This window comes from Solea solea, chromosome 1, assembly GCF_958295425.1.
Source record: "Solea solea chromosome 1, fSolSol10.1, whole genome shotgun sequence".
NCBI classification, from domain to species: Eukaryota; Metazoa; Chordata; class Actinopteri; order Pleuronectiformes; family Soleidae; genus Solea; species Solea solea.
In genome coordinates this window covers 28,080,767-28,096,333 of record NC_081134.1, presented here as the reverse complement: position 1 = coordinate 28,096,333, position 15,567 = coordinate 28,080,767, and the positions used below count along the sequence as shown (strand labels likewise).

The window sequence follows — 15,567 nt, the reverse complement described above, 5'->3', positions numbered from 1 at the left end:
CCGATAATGAACACAGCGTCAAAATGTGATGGCGCTCAGTTTATACACAAGACATGAGGCTAATGAGTCATGTGATTCAATGAAGATGAGCAGCGGATGATGGAGGAGAAGGAAATAAAGAAGGAATGAGAGCAAGAGAAGGAGGAGAAAAATGAAAGAATTAAAATAATAAAAGGAAGCAAGGACAGAGGGAAGGAAACAAAGTGTGCTGATATGACTCACACTTACTCTCAGAGAAAACAAAATGGCCGCCAGCAGGAAAATAAGGAAAAACACCATTTTAGCCACTTAACAAAAGACTCAGCGGATAAAATCAACGTCAGTTAAAGTCGACGACATCTGAAGAACACGTCCACGTCTTTATCTCACTGTGAGACAGACTTTTCCAACAGGAAACTAAAGTTTGTAAACCACTCACTCTCCCACACCAAACCCCATAGAGAAAATCAGTGATTTTAACATCACAACACACAGGAGTTGTTGATCCACTGCTGCCTCTATCACTAAGTTCAAAAAATTTCGGCATTTAAAATCCTTGGTTCAGATTAACCACACGAGGCAGCAGTAGAGCAGCAGCTCCTGTGTCCCTGTGAGCTAAAATCACTGATTTTCTCTATGGGCTTTGGTGTGGGAGAGTGAGTGGTTTACAAACTTCAGTTTCCTGTTGGAAAAGTCCATCTCACAGTGAGATAAAGATGTGGACGTGTTCTTCAGATGTCGTCAACTTTAACTGACGTAGATTTTATTACACAAGTCTTGTTCTCAGCAGTAGGGGGCGCTCACAGTTAAATCGTACAACCACACACCAGAACAAGCAGAGACAAAGAACCTGCAGACGTTTCCTCAGTGCTGACATTCATTAATGACCTGACCACATTTGGAACAGCGATTCTGAAACTAAATAACAGTAAACAAAATGTTTGTGTCATGTAAACAAGAAAAAAAGAGAGAGGAGGAACTGAGTCAGGCTTTAATTAAACACACACACACACGCTCTCAGGGGAAATCAGACATGGACGGCGAGGACTCACACACCTGTGGCTCTGTGCTCTCAGCCAATCAGAACTCAGACAGAAGGTTCAGGAAACATCAGGACGAGTGTCGGGATGAATGGACGGATGAATGTTTCAGAGAGAAGACGAGAGAGAGGGAGGAGGAGAGGAGAAGAAGGAAGGAGGGAACACACACACACAGATGACACTCGTGTGTGTGTGTGTGTGTGTGTGTGTGAAAAGAAATGACCCTGACATAGAAAAAGGGGATAAACAGAAGCCTGGCAACCCAACATGCTGCAGCTGTTTGTTCACAAACTGATACTGTCAGTGTGTGTGTGTGTGTGTGTGTTCTGTCAAACACTGACCTCGTCAGGACCACTAGTCCTCATGGAGACCAAAACCTGGTCCTAATGAGGCAGAACCTCATTTCTGAGGAACTGGTTAAAGTTTAGGACTAAGATTGGAACTGTTAAGGTTAGTGAAGGTTTAGTCCTGAGGGTTTTTGTTTTTTCAAGCCAATAACGTGCATAAAATTAGATCATTGATTTTATTTAAAATACATACATAAAACTAGTGGCTAGTTCAGTATGAGGTTCAGCTGACTGTGATCCCTAAACATGGCAACTAAGGGGATTTAAGCCAATTAACAAAACACTCAACTGATAAAATTCTACATCACTTTAAGTCTACAATGTACTTAAGAACATGTTCATGTCTTTATCTCACTGTGAGACAGACTTTTTCAACAGGAAACTGAAGTTTGTAAACCACTCACTCTCCCACACCAAACCCCATAGAGAAAATCAGTGATTTTAGCTGGCGAGGACACAGGAGCTGCTGGTCTACTATTGCCTCGTGTGGTCACTTTGTGTCACTGAAGTCAATCTGAATAAAGGACTTTTAATGCAGAAATTTCAAAATAACACATTTGAACTTAGTGATGGAGGCAGCAGTGGATCAACAACTCCTGTGTGCTGTGATGTTAAAATCACTGATTTTCTCTATGGGGTTTGGTGTGGGAGAGTGAGTGGTTTACAGACTTCGCTTTCCTGTTGGAAAAGTCTGTCTCACAGTGAGATAAAGTCTGACTGTGGACTTAAACTGAACTGTAGTGTACTGTGTAGTTTAGGTCGAGGTCAGAGGTCAGGTCGGTGTCAGTTTCAGGTTTCAGCTGTGGTTACACTGACATCACGCTGCTGTCGATGGAGGTCGTGGAAGATGAAGCTGATCTTTGGTGTAGACGCTACAGTGTTTACACACACACACACACAGTGAGTGACACACATTCACACATTCATTATTCACACGCTCACTCGCATGTTCACTTTTTCCCTGTGAACTCAGTGATCTGTTTGTCCTTCAAACGATCACTGATGTTTTCATCCCTTCAGACACAAATAAACAAACATCATGGGTCAGGAGGTCAAAGGTCAGGTTCATGTCCATCAAAGTAAAGACAAACACCTTTTTTCCGTCTATTCTCGTTTATTCTGTTCCTTTTTGCTCCACTTTTTCCTTTCCTCAGGACTCAAGTCCTCTCATCTCTCGTTTCTTCTCCGCCTCCATCTCTTCTCTCCCTCTTTTTCCCTGCTTCTCCTCCTCTTCATCCATCACTTGCTCTCCTTTCCTCCTCCTCTCCTACAACTGTTTCTCTCCCTCTCCCACTTCTCTTGATCCCTCCCTCCCTCCTCCTCCCTGGCATATCTGTCGTTCCACCTCTCCTGTGTCACTGCTCCGTTGCTCAGCTGTCACTTTCAAACTGGGACACGCACACACACGCACGCACGCACACACCTCTGACCGTCATGTTGTTTCAGCCACTGTCACACCACACTGACCAGGACACACACACACACACACACACACTGTGAACTAATCTATGAGATATTATTAGAGCACTGTTTAGAACTGAACACACACACACACACACACACACACACCTAAGTGACATGTGACTGTTCAAAGCAACTGCAGTGAGAGAAAACAGAAGGAAAAGGAAAGAGAAAAGAAACAGAAAAAAGACGAGAAAAAGTCAAAAGAAAAGTACGTACAGTCAGAGTTTGAACGAGACATTACGGTGGTCACTTTATTAGGTACACGGTCACCGTAGAAACAGCAGGTGTACCTAATAAAGTGGCCTGTGAGTGTGTGAGTGTCAGACCTGATCAATCAAACCACTCGACCATCTGTGAGGTCACACACATGTAAGATCAGGATCAGGATCAGGGAACAAAAAAAAGGAATGAGTGGAACATGACTCAGCGAATGAACATCTGTGTGTGTGTGTGTTCTTCCTCCAGACTCATATTGAGGTAATCTCCCAGAGTGTCTGCTTTTTAAGCCTCATCATCTCTGTGTGACACACACACACACACACACACACCCACACACACCTTCCTTCATTAGGCATCAATATTCAGGTTCATTTTAATTTAGCACTAAAGGAGGTCAGATGAGCGAGCTCATCACCCTCTTATAGCTTTGTCACGCGTGCTCACACACGCGCACACGCACGTGCGCACGCACACACACACACACGCTCCACTTCTGCGATACAACATGTAAACTTTTTCCGTCCCTCGATGAAATGTTTATTTTTTTGATTCTTCAAAAGCCAGTGAAATATGATCCGAGAACAAACGACCACCTGTGGTCACATCACTTAAATTCACTGTGTCATAGAGAAATAACAAAGTGAACACCTGTGGAAGACGGAGACGTGTGTGAAAACATAAAACATTTTCTGGTGTGTGTGTGTGTGTGTGTTCTCTTGACACAGAGCTGACATGATACTGATCAATTTAATAGGCTTTCTATTGATTCTGCCTTTCTCTCTCATTCACACACACACACTCTGTGACCCAGTTAGATTTATCCTACTTGAGTCTCTCCTCCCCACCTTGTCTCCTCAATTCTGTTATTCTTTGCATGTGTGTGTGTGTGTGTGTGTGTGTGTGTGTGTGTGTGTGTGTGTGTGTGTGTGTGTGTGTGTTCCCTCATGGCTGATTAAATCAGTTTCTGTTTGGACTTCCTCTCTCTGTCTGTGATTTTTGCATCTTCACCACTCACTCTCTCAAACCAAGCCCCATAGAGAAAATCAGTGATTTTAACATCACAGCACACAGGAGTTGTTGATCCACTGCTGCCTCCATCACTTAGATCAAATGTCTTATTGTTGTCATTTCAGCACAAAAAATAATTTGTTCAGATTTAACTCAGTGACACAAAGTGACCACACGAGGCAGAAGTAGACCAGCAGCTCCTGTGTCCTTGTAAGCTAAAATCACTGATTTTCTCTATGGGGTTTGGTGTGGGAGAGTGTTTTACAAACTTCAGTTTCCTGTTGGGAAACCTAATAAAACCTACGTCAGTTCAAGACTATGATGTCTTAAGAACACGTTCACGTCTTTATCTCACTGTGAGACAGACTTTTCCAACAGGAAACTGAAGTTTGTAAAACGCTAAAGCTCCCAAACCAAACCCCATAGAGAAAATCAGTGATTTTAGCTTACAAGGACACAGGAGCTGCTGGTCTACTGCTGCCTCGTGTGGTCACTTTGTGTCACTGAGGTAAATTCGACAGAAGGATTTTAAATGCCAAAGTGATGAAATAAGACATTTAAACTTAGTGATGGAGGCAGCAGTGGATCAACAACTCCAGTGTGTGTGATGTTAAAATCACTGATTTTCTCTATGGGGTTTGGTGTGGGAGAGTGAGTGGTTTACAAAGTGAAATCTGATTAAATATAACAACGAAAACGGGGGAAAAAAACCAGGAGAGACTCTGTCCAGTCTATTTCCTGTGTACACACTCACACACACACACATACACACAAGGTCGTGTTGTCAGTGTGTGAGCTGATGGATTATCAGACGGACGGTTTCCTGTCTGTTCAATGAGTGAACAGATGAAGCAGCACATGAGCAGCAAGGACACACACACACACACACAGAAGTGGCCTTGTCATCCTCATGCTGATGAACATGGCTGCCTGTCATCAGGCTCCGCCTCTCTCTCTCTCCACATTGTCTGCCTTCTTAAACACTGAGATTCAGTCCAACATGAGAGTGGCTTCGCATCCTCATGACCTCTGACCTCACTACCTTCACATCCTCAAACTGATGAAAAAAACATTGAGTTCGTAACATGATTCCGCTGCAAAAAAGGGGGCGGAGTTTGACTGAAAATGCAAACAAGCGTTTGCAAGCGTCCAGTTTCAGGAGTGAATTTGACAACAGTTCGTCTCCGCCCGCCCCTGCTCTGCTGCTGCATACACACAAACGCTCCCTCGTTTCTGTTCACAGGGAACAAACAAAAGTTACGTACTGCAGCTTTAAGCAGCAGCAACAAGAGAAAAACCTAGAAACGCACAATTTTCTTATTTTTCTTATTAACCTGCAGCAGATTATTCTGGTGGACGAGTTTAACCCCGACGACACCCGCAGTGACCGTGACCCCACACACACACACACACACACACACACAGAGCAGCTGAAGCTTGTTCATCACTGCCAACGAGAGCAAAGAAAGACGAGCTACAACGAGCCGGAAACATTTAACACGTTTATATTTAGACTTTCAGATTCTTTTCGGATGTTATTTTAATCTTTTGTCATTATTACATCACTGAAGCTCTAACTGATTTTCTTTAAAGCTCAACAGTCGACTCTGAATGTCGGGAGGTAATTGATTTATGACGTTTAAGTGTTGCAGAAAGTCTTAGGATATCGTTATGAAATGTGCATTATTAACACAACAAGTTAGAGTTAGCCACTAAACAAAAGGCTCTGCAAATAAAATCTGCGTCAGTTTAAGTCTACAATTTTACGTCACATGTTCACTGTTTGACAGACTTTGTAAACCTTTAAATGCAGAAAAAACAAAAAAAACATTTGAACTTCATGATAGAGGCAGCAGCAGACCAGCAGCTCCTGTGTCCCTGTGAGCCGTGAACATGTTTTTAAGATATCGTAGACTTAAACTGGTGTTGATTTTATTAGGTTTTTCCACTCACTCTCCCACACCAAACCCCATGGAGAAAATCAGTGATTTTAGTTGGCGGGGACACAGGAGCTGCTGGTCTACTGCTGCCTCGTGTGGTCACTTTGTGTCACTGAGGCAAATTTAAACAAAGGACTGCAAAAGCTGAAGTGACAAAATAAGACATTTGAAGCTAGTGATGGAGGCAGCAGTGGATCAACCACTCCTGTGTGCTGTGATGTTAAAATCACTGGTTTTCTCTATGGGCTTTGGTGTGGGAGAGTGAGTGTTTTTTTCTGTAGCGATTTTGAAAACAGAAACACTCAGTCTGGGTGTTTCCCTGTCACACTCCCAGTGCATGCTGGGATTCCGTCCAGCCGCGTCTCAACCCTGAGCTGGAACATTTGTCTGCCAGAACAAAGACAGCCGTCGGCGGCTCTGAACGCTTCCGTCACGGCTGCCACTTAAATCACCTGCAAGTCACCGTTTCACACAAAGACACAACAAAACAAAAAAAGAGCAGCTGATTTAAACCTGGACCAGCTTTTTTGGTCCAGTCCTGGTCTGAAACAGATCCAGCAGAGACACTGACTGTCCTCGAGAGACACAGAGACAAAGAGCTGCAGCACAGAGATACCTGAAAATAAAACCCATCTGAGACACACAGGGAAATCGTTTGATGACTTTTAATGACCACTTTTCTCTCCAACTGTTACGGTTACTACTCCTCACTTCCTGTTCATCCTCACAGATGAATTGTAAACACTGACCATTACAACGTCATTACTGTTATTAATCAAGTTCTTATCGGCTATTTTTATTTTCTGACAACAGAAATCAATGGAGAATCAAAACAAATTATATATATATTAAATGTATACTTAAAAAAATATTTTTTGTTGTTTTTTCCCTGTGTTGTGTGAGGTAATGATATGGCGTAGTTAGTGCTAACCGCACTGTGAGCGCCCCCTGCACTGAGAACCATGAGGTTCAGCTGACTGTGATCCCTAAACATGGCAACAAAGGGGATTTTAGCCAATTAACAAAACACTCAACTGATAAAATCTACATCACTTTAAGTCTACGATGTCTTTAAGAACGTGTTCACGTCTTTATCTCACTGTGAGACAGACTTTTCAAACATTAAACTGAAGTTTGTGAAACGCTAAAGCTCCCACACCAAACCCCATAGAGAAAATCAGTGATTTTAGCTCACAGGGACACAGGAGCTGCTGGTCTACTGCTGCCTCGTGTGGTCACTTTGTGTCACTGAGGCAAATTTAAACAAAGGACTGCAAAAGCTGAAGTGACAAAATAAGACATTTGAAGCTAGTGATGGAGGCAGCAGTGGATCAACAACTCCTGTGTGCTGTGATGTTAAAATGACTGATTTTCTCTATGGGGTTTGGTGTGGGAGAGTGAGTGGTTAACAAACCTCAGTTTCCTGTTGGAACAGTCTGTGTAATATGAGTCAACTCAAGTCTATGATATGTTAAGAAAAAATTAAGAATTAAAATAATAAAAGGAAGCAAGGACAGAGGAAAGGACACAAAAAAGAGAAAGAGAGACTTGAAGTGTGGTGACATGAGTCACGCACGGAGAAAACAAAATGGCCACCAGTGGGTAAAAGATTTTAGACACTTCACAAACAGTTAGCTGATAAAATCAATGTCAGTTTAATTCTACGTCTTAAGAACATGTTCACGTCTTTATCTCACTGCAAGACAGACTTTTCCAACAGGAAACTGAAGTTTGTAAACCACTCATTCTCCCACACCAAACCCCATAGAGAACATCAGTGATTTTTACATCACACACACACACACACACACACACACACACACACACAGGAGTTGTTGATCCACTGCTGCCTCCATCACTAAGTTCACATATGTTATTTTGTCAATTTAGAATTTATAATGCTTTGTTCAGATTGACCTCAATGACACAAAGTGACCACACGAGGCAGCAGTAGACCAGCAGCTCCTGTGTCCCCGTGAGCTAAAACCACTGATATTCTCTATGGGGTTCTTCATGCATTCTTAAATCCACAGACACACGTACGCATGTACGGTGAGAGTTAATGACCAAATCAGTGACGTCCTGAAATTCAAACCACACGTTTCACTCGTTCACTTTCACTCGTTCAATGTTTGAGTTCATGCATTCATTCATTTCATGTCCTTTCATTCCTCATAAGTGAACATGAACACAGATTTCTCTGAGGAAACAAGAAAGATGAGACGAGTGAGAGACCACAGGACAGACAGACAGAGACGGACGTGTTTGACACAGTTGTCGTCAAAAACAACAAATCATTAGCTGTGACACCACCTGCAGCTGATTTAATCATGGGCTCATCTGAGTCACGTTTAACCAAGACACAGACACGCTAACACACGCTACAGAAACAAAGATTTAAACATCACACACACAGTGACACACACTGAAGGAAACAAAGTTGTGTGTAAAGAGAAAAATCAAAACACGTCAAAACTCGGATCTTAAATGATCATAAAGAGTCTCAGACAGGAAGTGACACACACACACACACACACTCCACTGGGCCTGCTGTTAGTGGCGACACTGGTCGCTACGGTTCTGCTGTTGCTATGGTTACAGGTGTGGATTCTGGTCCCAAAGCGCAGGGTGGTGATCCTGATGAACAGGTGAAATCACAGTGAGTGTGTGTGTGTTCTACATTTTGAATGATTCTGTGATGATTGAGAAGCGAACACATCCACAGGGTGTGATTGATAACTGTGACCTGCACCTCTGAAGCTATAAACCACACACACACACACACACAGTGACTGACACACACACAGACTGACACACAAGGACCGTTAATGAAAAGATGGAGGAATATTCTGTCACCAGCTTCTCCTTCACACACACACACACACACACACACACACACACAGACACGTCAGCCAATCGTCTCGCGGCAGCACGCAGACGTGGAGGCATGCGAGCGGCCCGAGGTGCGTTTGATTTACGCTCAGAGACAGCGGCAGAGCCGTGGACGTGTCACTGAGCGGGTGGAGATAAATCACAGACTGATTTTAGGCCACGGAGAAAAAGACATCCACAATCCACCTGATCACAGCGCAGCCTCTGACCTCTGACCTCCACACTCTTCAGACTGATGAAGGAGATGAAGGTTTTGTGTTTCATCATCATCATCATCATCATACCAAAAAAAAGTGTGTGTGCATTTGTTAAACCTTAGGTAACAAAATTACAACTTTTTTTATGATCGCCATGTGTGAAGTTCGTAAACCACTCACTCTCCCACACCAAACCCCACAGAGAAAATCAGTGATTTCAACATCACAGCACACAGGAGTTGTTGATCCACTGCTGCCTCCATCACTAAGTTCTAATGTCTTATTATGTCACTTCAGCATTTAAAGTCCTTTGTTCAGATTGACCTCAGTGACACAAAGTGACCACACGAGGCAGCAGTAGACCAGCAGCTCCTGTGTCCCTGTGAGCTAAAATCACTGATTCTCTCTATGGGGTTTGGTGTGGGAGAGTGAAACGTCAGTTTCCTGCTGGAAAAGTCTGTCTTAACAGTAGGAACTATCCCTTCAACCGCCGCTGACAGTGACCCTGCAGCTTAGGCCGTGACCTCTGACCTCCTCCTCTAAAGTTTGCAGTAACAGCTGTTTGACAGCAGGTGTAAACTGTGGTTTATAGATGCTGATGTCACAGGCTTTTTAATGTTCAACTGTTTTTCAAGCAGAGACCTGTGTGTGTGTGTGTGTGTCAGGAAGTTAATGACCATGACGACACACAACAGACACAACAGACGCACAAACACGGCCGTTCATGTAAAGCAAACTGTGTTTGGTGAAAGGTTTTTAAAGCTGCGCTCAGGTTTCATACAGCAGCGACACAAAGGCTGAAGATAACAAACAGGAAGCTGCTTCAGACTGCGGGAGTGATGTCAGCGCCGCCGCCAGAGCCGCCAGAGCCGTCCCCGTCCCCATCCTCGTCCCCATTACCATCCTCGCCTCGTCCCCGTCCGTCAAACAGCAGCAGCTCGTGTTGTCTCAGCACAGGAAAGGTCAGGTGTGCTGAGCAAACACACACATTATCACACACACACACACACACACACACACACACACACACACAGGTTCAGACATATCCCTGACTCTGTGTGTCTCTCACACACACACACACACACACGCTCTCTCTCACACACACAAACACACACGCTCTTTCTCTCTCACACGAACACAGACACTTGCTCTCACACACACAAACACACAAACACAGGCACGCAGGTTCAGACACATCCCTGACTCTGTCTCACACACAGACACACACACACACACACACACACACACACACTTTCTCTCTCTCTCTCTCTCTCTCTCGCTCTCTCTCTCACACACACACACACACACACACACACACACACGTTCTCTCTCTTACACACACACACACACGCGGTCTCGCTCTCACACACACACGCTCTCTCTCACACACACAAACACACACACACGCACGCAGGTTCAGACATATCCCTGACTCTGTCTCTCACACACACACACACACACACACACACACACACATTCTCTCTCTTACACACAAACACGCACACACACACACACACACACAGACGCTCTCCCCCCACACGCTGCGATGTAACGCTATGACACTTGTTACTGAGCATAGACAAAGTGTTTGTAACAAAGTTTGACGGATCATCACCTGCTTCATCGTGTACCTTGCACATGTGGCCACGCCCACCTGTGACATTAGCACACAGCTGCATACAGAAACCACTTCTGTGCAGCGCAGACTGAAAACATTGTGGTCACAAGTTGATGTTAGCCGTTAACTAGCGTCCCTAACTAGCAAGTTAATGTAGCTTATTTGACTTAATTTATTAGCCTTATAGCTAACTCTCCTACCTAGCATGCTAATCTTGTTTGTCTGATAAACACATTACATTAGCATTTCTTAAATCAAAACAATGTTTGTCACATTGCTACAGCTAACAATGCTAACTAGCAAGCTAATTTAGCTAATTTGACAAATGTAGCAACATGTTAGCATTATTGTACATCCTCCTACCTAGCATCCTAATTTAGTACATTAACATTAACAACATGTGTTTTATGCTAATGTTACAGCTATCATTGCTAATTAACAAGCTAATCTAGTCCAATTGATTTGTGTAATTAATAAAAGTCACGTAGCATCTTTGTGGGTGTTAGCTTTATGTAGGTTAGCTAACCAACTCATCTTGTCTGTTGGATTATAATTCATCTACATGTGATTAATGTTAGCTTTACAACTAGCTTTGCTTATATAAATATTTATTCATACTGTTAGCATAAAGCTAAGTTGGACACCTAGCAAGATTGCAAGCTAATGTAGTCCAGCTGATAAACATTTCATTAAGAAAATGTACAAAATATCTTTGTGGGTGCTTGATAACTAGCTTAGCTAAAACCTGTGACATCAGTGTTTACAAGCCACAGTTTACAGGAAGTGACCGGAACGCAGCGTCGCACACCTGCTGTGAAACAGCTGTTACTGCAACTTTAGAGGAGGAGGTCAAAGGTCACAGCCTAAGCTGCAGGGTCACTCTCTGTGATTTTAGCTGGCGGGGACACAGGAGCTGCTGGTCTACTGCTGCCTCGTGTGGTCAATTTGTCTCACTGAAGTAAATCTAAATGAAGGATTTTTAATGCCTGTGTGTGTGATGTTAAAATCACTGATTTTCTCTATGGGGTTTGGTGTGGGAGAGTGAGTGGTTTACAAACTTCAGTTTCCTGTTAAAGAATGTCAAAATAAAGTGTCAGACACATTTTTAAGATATGACACAGCGGGCGTGTCACTTTAGCTCTTGATGGTGGGCGTGTCTAATGCCTCGTCAGTGTACAACCTCTCACACACACACACACACACGAGCACACACACACTGTTTGTGCTGGAGTCATACCAGAGCTGGTAGGTCAAAGGTCAGAGGGCAACTCTGATGAACTGACAGACAAACACAGCGCACGCACACACACACGCGCGCACACACACACACTCTCTGACCTTGTCAACGTCTAATTCAGTTGATTTAAGCGACAAAATGTGTAGAAAAAACAAAACTACAAACATTTATTGACTGTAAAACAACATTATTATTATATTATTATTATTTTGTTCAGCTAGTTTGAAATATTTAAATTCTGTTTTTGCGTCAGCTGCTTAAATGTTTATCGTTTAAATTCTGTCCTTTTATTCTTTTTTTTTGCCTCTGACATCGAGCACAAAGACTTTCAAGGAGGTCATAAATGTTCTGTGGTTATTTAGTAAATTATATATATTATTAAAGACGAGAAAACCTGAATCAACAACAACGTCAACAAAACTGCTGCACTTTAATATTAAAGATGTTTATGTGAGATTAAAACCTGTTTCTTTGTTGATTTTTTTCATTTTTAATCGTCTCGTCCTCACATTAAAAACATTTTCTCATGGTTATTTAACAATAGTGATGAATTTTATATTTCCTGTATTTCACGCCTCACACACCGAAGAGAAAATGGATTTTTTATTCACATTTACACGTTTGTTTTTTTCCTCGTCTAATGTTGAAAACTGGTCACTTATATTTATATCATGTAAATAAGAAAAAACACATGATGATGATAAAGAGGCTGACATAGACGATGAATGCACTTATTTGACTCAAAAAAAAATTCACAGTGTTTTTCTACACTGTGAAAAAGATTCTGATCAAATGTAACTCTTTTAGGAATTTCAGTGTAAAATTCCCATTAAAACTGTTCAATTTCAACATTATTGCAGTGTTTTTGAAATGAAGAGCAGCAGAAATGAAGCTTCTCACACAAACACAGGATTCATAGATGGAAAGAGACTCAGCTGAGCTCTGCGTGAGAGGCAGACAGAGAGACAGACCGAGAGAGAGAGACAGACAGAGAGACTCTGGAGGAAAAGAAAGAATTAAGTAAAAACAGGAGGTGAAGAAGAGTCAACTTAATAAATGAATAAATAAAGAGATAAAAGTCAATTAAAATCATCATCTGTCACGTGATGAAGTATATCTACAAAGAAAAGTCTGTGTGTGTGTGTGTGTATGTGGAGGTTCAGCTGGTTTTCTTTGTCAGGATCAAGTAAAAGGTCAAAGTTCAACCGCTGCTGTGTTTTCTGACCTTTAAACAACAACAACAACAGAAGAAAAAAAAACATTTGTTTACTCACATATGAAACTCTCTCTCTCTTCTCTCTCTTCTCTCTGTCCGTCTTCACACCATCCTCGCGCCGTCGCTGCTGCCGCGTGTCCGCGCGCTCTCTCTGCCGCTAAATTCCATCCGGAGAAGAAGCGCGCAGCGGCGGATCCATGAGCGGAGAAACTCCCGGTAAACTGACGGAAAATCCCCCACAGAGACCACGAGAGGAGGAAGAGGAGGAAGAAGATGAAGTCAGTTTTTAATCCAAACACTGAAGATGAAGATGATGAAGAAGCAGCGGAGTGGCAGCCGGACAGAGAGCGCGCGCAGCGGCGTCTTCACTGCGCTTCCTCGCGCATCTGCTCCAAACTTCAGCCGTTGCTCAGAGCGTGACACGCGGCGTCCGCGCCACTCACGAGCCGCTGTTAATCCCGGGAAACACGGAGCTCGCGCTGCTCCACCTCCTCCTCCTTCAGTTCACTGAGCTTCACTGAGCTTCAGTCTTCATCATCATCATCATCATCACCACCACCACCACCACCGTGTTCAGGTGTGAACACAGACACGCGCGCGCCTCCACAAATTAAACTAATTAAATCAGATTTTTAAATCAATAGTCCTCGCGGCTGCGGCTGCTTTGATATTGTTGTTGTTTACTTTTCTTTGTTTGTTTTGTTTCGGTTAAAAAACGGAAAAACGCGGAGGCGAAAAAAAAGTGTGAAGTTTGTTGTTTTCTGCTGCTGCAACTGAAGATCTGAAGAAGAGCCGACAAACCCGCGACAGCCCCTGCGCGCACACACATACACACGGGAGAGAGCGAGGGAGAGAGGGGAGGGTATCGCGAGGTTACGCCCCAAGTCCCATTTGTTTTGGACACGCGCTCACACGCATGAGGAAAAAAAACACAGGTGCTGATGATCAAGCACCTGCTCTCTCTCACACACACACACTTTATTTTAAAATAATAAATAAATGTAAATTTCTCAGGTTACACAAAGTCTAACTGACCTCATTTTGGACGACCCTCGACCCCGAAGGTCACATGATCCCAGCAGAGGTGAAATCAGACAGACAACCACGTTCCTGCCTCCGTGGTCTGCTCCGACCTCGACCTCTGACCCCAGAAAATCATGCAATGTCCCTTTAAAAACCTGAGGCCACATTCAAACTCAACATGAATCGACATGTGATAAAGTGTAAAAAAAACTCACAGTAGAAATGAACGACATGTGATAAAGTGTTAGAAACTGACAGTAGAAATAAACATGTGATAAAGTGTAAAAAACTCACAGTAGAAATAAACGACATGTGATAAAGTGTAAAAAATTCACAGTAGAAATAAACAACATGTCATAAAGTGTTAGAAACTGACAGTAGGAATAAACATGTGATAAAGTGTAAAAAAACTCACAGTAGAAATAAACAACATGGGGTAAAGTGTAAAAAACTCACAGTAAAATAAACGACATGTGATAAAGTGTAAAAAACTCACAGTAGAAATAAACGACATGTGATAAAGTGTAAAAAAACTCACAGTAGAAATAAACATGTGATAAAGTGTAAAAAAACTCACAGTAGAAATAAACGACATGTGATAAAGTGTAAAAAATTCACAGTAGAAATAAACATGTGATAAAGTGTTAGAAACTGACAGTAGAAATAAACATGTGATAAAGTGTAAAAAAGTCACAGTAGAAATAAATGACGCGATAAAATGTAAAAAAACTCACAGTAGAAATAAACGACATGTGATCAAGTGTAAAAAACTCACAGTAGAAGTAAACGACATGTGATAAAGTGTAAAAAAAAAAGTCATAGTAGAAAAAAATGAGATGTGATAAATTGTAAATAAAAAAGTCATAGTAGAAAAAAACGACATGTGATAAAGTGTTAAAAGATGTAATAACGTGATAAAGTCACAATCCAAATAAATTATATGTAAAAGTTTAAAAAAGTCACAGGAGAAATCAATCATGTGATAAAGTCATAAAGACAATGATCGTCACTTTCATGTTTTGTTCTCTGTCTCCCTCTGCTGGTTAAAACTGTGTTTTAGTTTCCTCATCTGTTCCTAATAAAGTGAGCAGTGAATGAATTCACTGTGAGAAACAGCGCTGTTCTCCATGTTTAACATTTACTGAGGTTAGTCTGACCTCTAGCGGACAGAAGAGAAACCTACCACATGATGACAGAGGCATTAGTTAGTATGTGGAAGCAAAGGAAGTTCTAACAAAATAAAAATCTTAATTTTATTCAATTTTAATTTACACAAAAAATGTTTTTATAACATTAATGTTCTGAACTTTTTTGACTATCAAGTCTAAAAGTATGGACAGACGCCCTCAAGTGGCTCATGTCTGTACTCGAGGTGGGTGGTATCAGA

At 42.2% G+C, this 15,567-nt stretch overlaps 1 protein-coding gene across 1 annotated transcript in view; it reads right to left on the bottom strand.

Moving 5' to 3' along the window:
* The window catches only part of LOC131445859 (sodium channel protein type 4 subunit alpha-like), a 103,733-nt gene extending 89,635 nt beyond the window's left edge, over positions 1-14,098 (bottom strand). Inside the window, exon 1 of the mRNA XM_058616780.1 lies at positions 13,216-14,098. The gene's annotated coding sequence lies outside the window, so the exon portion shown is untranslated. The remainder of the gene's footprint in view (positions 1-13,215) is intronic.
* Between the last annotated feature and the right edge of the window lie 1,469 nt (positions 14,099-15,567).